Genomic DNA, 11500 nt, shown 5'->3' with positions numbered 1-11500 from the left:
CCTTCCTTCAGTTAAAAAGTTTATAATACTATCCATATCGATGTATCTAAAATATTCTAAGTTAGTTTCATTAATGAAATCGTTCTCGTTGTATGGAGCATTATAGAAGTCACAAATTATTCGAGGGGTTACTCGTACCTCTTTCCATCTCAGAAATATTGTATCCCATATATGACTTTTAGTATTTCAAGACTCGTGGTCCCGTAAAGATGCGTAGAATTCTTGTACAATGGAGACCACAACATTATCCTTTGGGATTGTCCAAAAACGTTCCCATCGACGATACCTGACCAAAAGCCATATTTCTTTACACAAGATCATCGATGGATCAAATCCTCTTGCCTAAATGAATGTTTTTTCTTGAAGGTCATTGAAATGCTTTTTAACATTCAAATTTGGAAAATTAGAGGAAATTTGAACCATCAATGTCTTCGTTTCCATGGTTTGCCTAACTTTTCTAGGAGGCATTGTATTTCAACCTTAAACAAAAAATTCAATAAAATAATAAAAAGTTTAAGTTTAGGAACCATTAACCTTAAGTATATAGTCAAAGTTCATTTGAATTCCTTGCTTCCCCGCAATGTTCCCGTTCCTCATTGCACCAAGTATGACTGAGAAGTTTATGAAAGGAAACTTGAAAAAAATTACGAGTTTAGGATTTAAGAAGTGTTAAAAGATTAAAGAGAATTTGAGGGATTAGGGTTTAAGGAGTGTTTTAATTAGGAGTAAATATGATTTTAGGTTATAAAATGGGGTTTTAAAGGTTTTAAAATTGAGTACAATTAATCTTTAAGCCGTCAGGTTGCGCAATGGGTCGGGTCAACCCAGCAAAAACTTACAGCAATGTTGCGACATATAGGTTCCGTCTTACGACACATCCGCTAGTTTGGAGATTCTCAGGGATTGTCTGCTACGTCGTGACTTGCTGTTGTCATGTCACGACAACGACTCTGTTTTGGCCCAGAACTCTATCTTAAAGATATTTTGATCTAAGGATAAACCTATATTAAATAAAGGTTAAAATCTAAACTACGTGGTTACTTATATATACAATAATTTACAAATATCATGCAGCAATTCACAAATTTTAAGTTATACTACCAGATTTATCCAGCAGTATTGTCAATTCACCTATGGACGATCCTTTTGATCTATTAGTATTGGTCCGCCATCCTTCGTGCCATTCCGCCCTTGCTCATTTGTCTTGTTCCTTAAACTTGTTTATTCTTTCTATATTCATCAAAGAAAGCATTTCCCTTTATTTGGGAACGTAAAAAATAGATAAATTATTGCAATGCTCCCTTAATTTCCTCCTATTTTCCTCGTTCAATTGATAGCCACATCTAAAGGTTTCAGTCTCACCATTAATTTTCATTGTCAACTCATTTTTCTATAAATCAATGGTGGATCTAGAAGTGGCTAGAAAAGGTATTCCTAGTAAGATTGGTATCTCACGATCTTCCTCAAAATCAAGTATTACAAAATCTGTAGGAATAATAAAGCTTTGCACCTTGACTAACACATCTTCTAGTACCCCTTCTAGGTGTACTGAAGACCTGTTAGCCAATTGCAATGTTATTTGAGTTGCTTTAATATTCTCTAACCCTAGTTTTTCAAAAATTGATAAGGGCATTAAATTAATACAAGCTCCTAAACCGCATAAGGCTTTATTAAAATGAATACTCCATATTTCTATGGGAATAGTAAAATTACCCGGGTCTTTCAATTTTTGTAGTACTTGTCTGGAAATAATTACAATAGGAAGCACTTAAATTAACTTGTTCTCCTACCTTTATTTTCTTACGCCTTGCCATCATCTCCTTTAAAAACTTGGCATACTTAGGAACCTTCTCAATTAACTCAATCAAAAGTAGGTTAACATTTAAGGTTTTAAACAAATTAAAAAAACTTACAAATTTATCTTTATCCTACTTTTCTCTTTCTTTTAATCTTTATGGAAATGAGAATTTTGTGATTTCAACATCTTTAGGTGTCTTTTTTCATGTCTCAGTCGCTGGCGCATTCTCCTCCTCTGGTTTAGGCCCGTCTTTCCCTTCTGGAGAATTGCCTTGAGGTTCATCATTATTATCCATAGTTACCTCTAAGGTAGGTATTTCTAGGCTACTCAGTACCTTGCCCAATCGGAGTGTTATAGCTTTCACATGGTCTTTACCTTCCCTAAATGGATTATCCTCCGTGTTACTGGGAATGCAAGTCCCAATTGGTCTTTTGATATCGCCTATCATGCTTATCAATTGGCTCATTTGATCCTCGAGCTTAATCAATGTTATTGTTGAGTTGGTGCACTCAGACTGCACCTCCTTGACATCTGTTCTCATTGACCGTATCTCTCCTTCAATTCTATCCAGACATTAACCACATGTGGTATAGTCGCTTGGGTTGGTTTTGTCATTGGGTTTTCTGCAAATAAGGAGGTTGGTAATTAGTATTTTAACTTGATTTGAATTGTTACCTCCTCATTGGTTTTCTCCCCATATTAAGTTCGGGTGATCTCTCCAGCAGAGATTGTATGTGTTTGAATAAGGGTTTCCAACCCTAGTCCTAATATAATTTATATCCTCAGTAAGATTATTGATATAATGGAATAGTGGCTTGTCTCCTCCATGCATAGACGGTGTCGAAGTAGATTCAATACAGGTGAGTTTATCCACTAGTTGCTGATGCTTATCATCCTCTTGAATAGCTTTGATTGTAGCGGGTTTCTGGCCATATGTGAATCATTAAGTTGGCCACTGACAGGAATTTAGTGTCATATTTTCAACAATTTCATATGCATCCTCTACGTCGTATTCATAAGGGCTCCTTTTGCTGCTCCGTCTAATCCAGATCTTGCGTTTGCATCCAACCCATTATAAATATCTACAATCTCATCCACTCAGGAAATCTATGGTTCGAGCATTTTTGAATCAACATTTTGAAGCATTCTCACACCTCATAGAAGCTTTCCCCTTCCATCTATCTAAAGAAAGTAATATATATTCTTAATTGGACTACTTTACTGATCGGGAAAAACTTCTGTAAGAATTTTCCAGCAAGATCATCCCAAGTCATGATGGATCTTAGAGCTTTCGAGTCTAACCAAGAAAAGGTGTTATCAATCAGAGAAAAGAGGAAAACCGAAGATGAATAGCGTCATCAGTGACCCCGTTATACCTAAAAGTATCACAGAGTTGAAGAAATTATTTCAACTGTTGGTTAGGGTCTTTTCTCATAGTGCCCCTAAACTGGAGATTATTTTAGATCATTTGTATCATTACCAGTTTGATCTCAAAATTATTAGCTGTGACTACTGACCTCGCTATATTTTCTTGAACCATATCTAAACTTGGTGGGGTATAATCCTGTAAAGTTCTCTCATTCTGAGCCATATGATGTTTGAAGGTAATTGTGGTGTTGGTAGGTTTCCTAAGGCGTTATTTTCAACATCACGAAATAATGGATTGTCACGTGGTACGTTAACTACAACTGGTGGTGGTAGATACTGTATTTGTTGCTTCTACTGTTGTAGGCGATTTCTTCGAATTATTTTTTCTAGATATGTGGCTGCTACAATAGGTGTGCCTCTACTCTGAGTCATACACCAAACCTAGAAAAAAAAAGATTAGTAATACTAAAATAAAATTGTATCTATAGTTGAGAAATTTCTTAATTATTCTTTTGCAATGTGAAAATTAAAATCAATCTAGTGATGTTGCCTCCCTGACAATGGCGCCAACAACTTATCGCCTCTGAACGTACTAACTTCTAGAGTGTGAATACTGCTATAAAAGAGAGAGTTATGAGGCGGTATCCGCAAGTATACTGGATAGATTTTACAACAAAGTAGGTGAGTACTCCAAGGATCATACCCAATGAATGCGAGTACTAAATCAATTTTAACCTAAACAATTAAATATCTAAATAATACTTTAAGTCAGTTATAGTCCTTCATTTTTAATAAGTCAGACAGTAGCCAAAAATGGCTAAAATTAAAGTCAATAGAAGAGGATTGACAATCTTAGTATGGATAGTCTTTATGGTTTTTCTTATTATGAGCAGTGTGGGGATTGCAAAGAGATTATTGAAAGACAAAAGGAACCAATAAGTTCCCAAATAAATAGTTAAAAACACAAGGGATTTCTTTTTAGAGTTGTCAACTTCCTCTAGCAATGTGGGAAGTTTGCCTATGCACATGTCTGGAGTTATCTTATGCAACAACTGATGATGAATTTTTTGATCTGTTTATGTGATTAACCTTTTTCACGGTCACTTTGTTTGATTCACTCGATTTTAATCATTGTTTGAGTAGGTTGGAAAATAGTTGTGGGAACATCTGCCGGATTCCTTGATGCAACGTCAAGTGATGGAATTTTTGTGCCAGTGCTCTATCTCATTATCAGTTTTAACCCCAAGTCATCCATTATCATTTTCCAAGTGTGAGTTTTAACTTTGCTTAAATATAACCCTGTTTTTATTCATGTAATTTAACCATTTTTATGAATCAGCCTTTCATGTAATTATTTTTGTTTTCAAGAAATATGTTCTTATTCATGTTATAGATACGAAATGTCTTCATACATACATGTATGTATGTATGTATGTATGTATTAGTACATCTGCAGCAAGCATGACCATAAGAAAGTCTCAAATTCCTCACTGTAAATCAAGAGAGAGAACTACACCGATGGAGGAGTTGAGAGTCCATCCTTATTAAGTATGACCACTAATCAAGATGGTAGTTGACATGTCTAACCGTTGTATCACACCTCACTTTGAGCTTAATTTGCAATCTAGTCAGTTGCCTTGTTGGCTCCTCGCTTAATCTAATTGATTTTAATCTCAGACAAGTTAGTTGCTAGTCAACTAAATAGAAGAAAGATCAGCTTCAACCTCTAATTTCCACAAGATTGCTATATTTCAAACTTAGTGGCCACACTTTTAAGGGTCACTCTCAATAATCACCCTAATCCATCCATTCTTCACAGCCATTTCAATGCTAACAACCACCACTTAAGCTTCAAGCCATATTACAAAACCAACCTTTTCTCTTTTTCCTAACAACATCAAGAAACACACCATTTGAGTTTCTCCCAATTGCTCAAATGCTTACACTTTTAGTATCATTTGTATAAGCTTTATCACAGATGATGTTAACCCATTTCTGAGCGGGTTTAGTCCAAATATCCCCATTTTTATGAGCAAACTCTTTACAGTTATAACCATCACCATTAGACTCTTTACCATTTATGAACTTCTAAGATGAAAACTTAATTTTTCGAATAATCTTACCCACTTCTAGGTTATCTTCACCAAGTGTAATTTCACATCGAACTTTCCAAATATACCAATATGTATATATAATTTCGGTCTTCATCTCATCATTTGGCTTTAATTTACTTATAATCTCGATAAACCTGTTACAAATTGAACAATCATGTAGCAGTTTGAACACATGATGAATCACGAAGTGGCAAGCTGTGAGATGAATTACGAAATGACACTGTGAAGTGGTGAACTGTGAAATGACACTGCGAAGTGGCAAAGTGCGAGATGTCTTCGTAGGTGGCGAGATCCAACTGAAGCCTTGGTGCATGTAGGTTTCATCGAGTTGCATGGTAGAGTAGTTTAGTTCATTTGTAACTTAGTTTTGTTATATTTATAGCTTAGTTAGCTGATGCATTGATATGCTTAGGTGATGAATGGCATGTTTATTTGATTTATTTTGGTGTACAAGTAATGTTTTTCAAGTTTCAAGATAGCTTAGTGGGGTTAGTTAAGTATTTGGTGATGTATTGACGTTAAATGTATTGTTTTCTTATTGAATGATAGAGCTAACATATATAAGCTCCTTTGTTGCGCTTTTTTGCTCATTTTTCTCTGTTCTTCTTTGATAATATCACCAACAATTGGTATCTAGAGCCTTGATCTTTGAAGGTCATTGTTTCTTTTTTTTTAGTTTCTTGCCTAGAAAGAAAGAATTTGTCTTACTTCTTCATTGTTGTTTTTTTTATTTGTCTTTAGCAAGTTTTTCACCATCTCCACCTTCTATCTTTACTGGAGAGAACTACCACATTTGGGTAGTCATAATGAAGACTTATATTTAAGCTTTCAATTTATGGGAGGTTGTGAATGCTGGCATCAAACCACCAACTTTGAGAGCAAATCCAACTATTGCTCAAATGAGGCAACACAGTGAGGAATGTGCCAAGAAGCATAAAGAAATGCCATACTTACAAAATGGTGTTTCAGATGTTATCGTCACAAGAATCATGACCTGTGAGACTTATAAATAAGTTTGGGATAAGCTGAAGGAGGAGTTTCAAGGCTTAGAGAATACTAGGCAGCAAAAACTCATCAATCTCAAGAGAGGTTTTGAAAATTTTAAGATGAAATAGGCTGAGACAATGAAGCAATACTTAGTTAGGATCATAGTAGTGGTCAACAACATTAAGCTATCAATTCAGTGATAGTAGAGCTATTGAAAAGGTTATTATAACACTTCTTAAGATGTATGAGTCAAAAATATCCTCCATGGAAGACTCAAGAGACCTATCAATAATCTCCCTATCCGAGCTAATAAATGCTATATATGCTCAAGAGCAAAGAAGAGCTTCTAGACAGGAGAAGTATTCAAAAGGAGCCTTTCAAGCCAGAAATAAGGAAGGCTTGAGCTTATCAAGCTACAAGGGAAAGAAAAGTTGGATAGAGAAGAAATAGAATCCAAGAAAAGATGGTATGAAGAAGAAATATTCACCATGATCTCACTGCAAAAGACCAATCACTTGGAGAGGTATTGCTGGTTCAGGCCAAAGATTCAATGTAGAGCCTGTAAGCAGTTTGACCATATAGAAAGGGTGTGCAAAAACAAAGGGTAACCATAACAGCATAATGCTCAGGCTCAAACAGCTGGCGGGAACCTAGCTCAAGAGGAGTTGATGTTCACTACCTCTTATTTTGTAACCAATAGCAACATTAGAAAGCATTGGCTTATTGATAGTGACTGTACTAATCATATAACCTTAGATGCAAGTAGTTTTAAAAAGATTGACAAAAGTTTCAACTACAGAATCATATTTGGAAATGGTCAATACATCAAGGTAGAAGGGAAATGAGATGTTTTAATCAACACTCCATCAGGTACAAAGCTTGTTTCAGATTTTTTTTGTACCTGAAATTTATCAAAATCTGTTAAGCGTTGGTCAGCTACTTGAAAGAGGTTATTCAGTTGTGTTTAAAGATAAAGAATGTTTGATTCTTGATCCATGTGGATGTGAACTTGTATAAGTTTCTATGTCTGATAGAAGTTTTATTGTGGAATAAAAATTAGCAACTTCTAAAGTCTATTCAAGCTCAGTAGATGAAACTAAGTTATGACATAAGAGAATGGGTCATGTTAATTACATGTCTCTAAGTCAGTTATCCAAAAATGATTTAGTTGAAAACCTATAAAAATGATTGAGAATATGACTAAATTTGAATATCAAAGTGGCATTTGTGAAGTATGTCAACTTGGAAAGCGGGCTATTCTTCCATTTCCAGCTAATAAGGCTTGGATACCCACTAAAAAGCTTCACTTGGTTCACACTGATGTGTATGGACCTATGAGAATTCAATTTCTGAGTGGCAGCATGTATTTCATTCTATTTATTGATGATTGCACAAGATTTTGTTGGGTATATTTCTTGAAGCTAAAGTTAGAAGTAGCAAAAGTCTTTTGGAAGTTCAAAGCATCTGTTGAAAATAAAGTTGGCTGCAAATTGAAGATACTCAAATCAGACAATTGAACCGAATATACATCAGACAAGTTCAAGAGTTTGAGAAACAATATTGGTGTTTGTAGCATAAAGGCCAAGGAGAAGTGTTACAAGTTGGTCAACAATGCAGCAACTTAAACACATGATGAAGTGCGAAATGGCAAGTTGCAAGATGAACTGCGAAATGACACCGCAAAGTGGTGAATTGCGAAATGACACTGCGAAGTGGTGAAGTACGAGATTACACCTTGATTGAAAACTCGAAGGTAACAACCCTTATGACGTTTGATATAGCTTGAAGCCTTGAGTCTCCTTTTAGTCCATTCTCAGCCACAAACATTTCCACCATTTTTTGAAATTTTTTTCTTTCAACTCTCTACTTTTTTGTTTATGTTTTTAAAGCTCTGCCTTTGAACAAATAAAATGAGTTTTTTGAAGCAATAAGATTGGTTGTTTTTTTCTATTTATGTTTCGGTCCTATCGATGACCATTGTTGTCATTCTATTATGTATTGTCTATTTTGTTTTCCATTATAATACCTCGTGTACATTATACTAAATTGGTTTTTCAAGAATCGTATGTTCTATTCTTTTTTCGAAAGTGTGTAATGGTAATGACAATGTATATTTTATTATTTAATATACATTGTCTATCTGCTTTGTTTTCCATTGTAATACTTCGCTTTTAATGCTTATATATTTTTGTAATGTTAGCTAAAATGTTGTGTGTGTATATATATATGTTGTAAGGGTTCTTGGCAATTGTAGAATTTGTAATTATATTATGTACATTATATTTGTTCGAGTTGTGTTGAAAATTGTATCATGCAGTGGGTTCTGCTTTTATTATGAATTAGCTGATTTTTATTTTAGTACTAGCCATGGTTAAAATATAAAACTTTTTTTCCTTCCAAATGAGATCTAAACTGCCTTTAGTTTGTTTTTACTTGAATTATTTCAAGTTTGATGAATCTGTTTGGTGATGTTTACCTAGACCTGTTCTTGGTTTGTTCTGATTTAGTAACTTTTATTTGTTTTGGCCTTTTAGGTTTCATTTCATTATTATTTTTCTTTCAATATGGGTTGGGTTGGGATCGAGTTTAGCATATATAATTTGGATTAGGCTTGGATAAAAAATTAGGCCCGTTTTTTGGGTTGGGTCGAGTTCGAGCTTACTAATCGGGCCTAAATTTGTATTTTGGCCTAGCCCATGGACACCTTTATGTACAAGTAATGTTTTTTTTTTAAATTTCAAGATAGCTTAGTGGGTTAGTTGAGTATTTAGTGATGCATTTGACTTTCAATGTATTGTTTTCTTGTCGAATGATAGAGCTAATACAAACTCATTTGTTGCACTTTTTTGCTTCTTGTTCTTTATTCTCCTTTGATAATATCACCAATAAAACCATAAATCCAATGATCTAATATGTTCCCTTCTAATTTTCAAGCCAACACATACCTCATACCATGCACCCTTAACTCAACCACAAATCAAGACCATATGCTCAATAGTTCCCTTCTCAACATTACAAATCATAAAAATCCAGGGATGTATCTAGGAAGGGCGCAGGGGTGGTTGCCCCCTAGAAATTTTTAGATATTTGAATTATATATATAAATTATCATGTATTTTAGATTTGATGTCTACATTGTATAACATTCGCCTCCTTTGACCAAATTTTATTTAATATAATTCGCCAAGCCATAATGTTATACTTTATATTAACAAAGTATTTTTCAATTTTTAATTATATAATTTTAATAATAATAAAATATTAATGTATGATGGGTGATGGGTGATAGCAAGATAAATTCATATTTTTAATATATTTATTTTTGACTAATTATCGGATAAAGTGCTATTAAATTGGGGTTTTTCTTATTAGGAATGAAGTTGATGTGTTGAATTCAAACTCTTACAAAAATGGGCTAAATTGGAACAAAAAGTAAAGAGGAGGGCTCGATTGAAAGATTGAAGATTTAAAATTAGTTGGATAAAGATTGAAGGGTTGAAGATTTAAAAAACGTGGTTGGATAAAGATTGAAGGATTTTTTTAAAACTCTGTAATTAGTTTAAATTTAATTTTTAAAATTTTGATTTATTTAGTGATAATATTTAGGAAAAATCTAATTAAATTTTAGCACTAAAAGTATATATAAATACATAGTGACTACAGCTAATTAAAGACACACTTGACTTTTGGAATTAATCAAATTCATTTATTTTCTTTCCCTTTCCAGCGTGACTTTCATTCTACAATTTCTATTCTGTTTCTTTTTTTCTTTCAACATTTTTGATTTTATTACCTTCCAAGGCCCTTCCCCTTTTCATCTTCCACAATTCCACTTAAACCATTTATTTTCAAGCATAATTCTCTCCGTGATTAACTAAACTCTTTTTAGCTTTAGCGCGGTCATCACTTCGACAAAGTAATCGTGAGATAATACCGGGATCAACTACAAGAGGAAGAGTTGGTGGTTTGAGAGATCCTCGATTACTATAACCAATTTATCACTTGGAAGGGAAGATCTATTTAAAGGATTGATTCAAGATTAGAATACTCTGAGGCTAAAGCTAAGCTTAAAAATATTTTATTTACCAATTTACTTTATTTGTTTAAATTTATTTTTAAAATTTCGATTCTGTTTTTATTTTATTTTATTTTATTACACTTCGTATTTCCTTATTTTATTATATTTATCAATTTAAACTCCCATTTTTATTCTTTCAGCATTATTACGCACAGGTCGTGGGCACGACTGTGACTGCGACGACGAATCTGATCACAGAAAAAGGCGAAGTTAGATAATCAGTCCCTGTGGATTCGACCCTACTGCTCTATACTGCTATTACTGTTATTTTATTTTAGAAATTTATATTTGGTGGTTTCGATGCCCATCAATGGGTCTTGAGAGACTAAACTTAAGGGTCTAATATGGGATTTAAAGCTAAATTTCAGAATTAGTTGATTTGGTTTATACCCATACATATTATGTTAGTGACTTCTTTTATTTTGATTTATATGTCTTGCTAAGGAATTATCTTCCTTTGATAAGGTCTTGACACTGCCAAGAGAAAAATAAAGGAGTTTGATCTCAAGACTGAGAGTATAAAGTAAAAAAAAAATACAAATTATTTTCTTTTCGGCTCCTTAAGTAAAAGACCTCTCGGTAAATATTTTTGCATAAATTATGTTTTTTTATTTGACTTATTATTTTTTTTTCTTTTTCCCAATATATTGTTGTTTAATATATTATTACAGTCTTCAAGTTTTTCGATTAAATTATGGTTAACAAAAAGGTCGAATTTTTTTTCAAGAAAAGATTTGAAAGTAATAATGATTAATCAATTCTTCAACCTTCTATTATTAATGAAGAAAAATCAAATATCAGATCTTCTCAAACTCCTAAATGAGATATCAGGTCTTCTCAATCTCAAGCTTGTGAACGCGAGATTGAATGTTCTCATATATAGTAATGATCTTGATTTTTAGAAAGCATCTATAATTTAATAATTATAGTTTTAGCATTTATTTTATGTTCCTATTAACCTAAATAAACATACACCAATAAAATCATATGGAGAAAAAAGCCAAATATATCTACTATCAAACGAGACACAGTATTACTATTAATCAAATCAAATAATTTGAAAAGTTAAATTAAAAAAAAGATCATTTAGAAAGTTGAAATCCCACACCGCTCCTCGAAAGTCTAAAAAAGGAAAAGGAAAATCATAGTGGAAGG

The 11500-nt window shown here is 33.3% G+C and overlaps 1 non-coding gene across 1 annotated transcript; it reads left to right on the top strand.

Moving 5' to 3' along the window:
* The first annotated feature begins 2902 nt into the window (after positions 1-2902).
* Positions 2903-3008, top strand: LOC128035745 (small nucleolar RNA R71). The gene has a single exon (XR_008192295.1). It is a non-coding gene; the product is annotated as a small nucleolar RNA R71 (small nucleolar RNA).
* Positions 3009-11500: the final 8492 nt, after the last annotated feature.

Source organism: Gossypium raimondii, chromosome 12 (assembly GCF_025698545.1).
Source record: "Gossypium raimondii isolate GPD5lz chromosome 12, ASM2569854v1, whole genome shotgun sequence".
Taxonomy (NCBI): Eukaryota; Viridiplantae; Streptophyta; class Magnoliopsida; order Malvales; family Malvaceae; genus Gossypium; species Gossypium raimondii.
The sequence above is the reverse complement of the archived record's forward strand: the minus strand, read 5'-3'. Positions and strand labels throughout refer to the sequence as shown.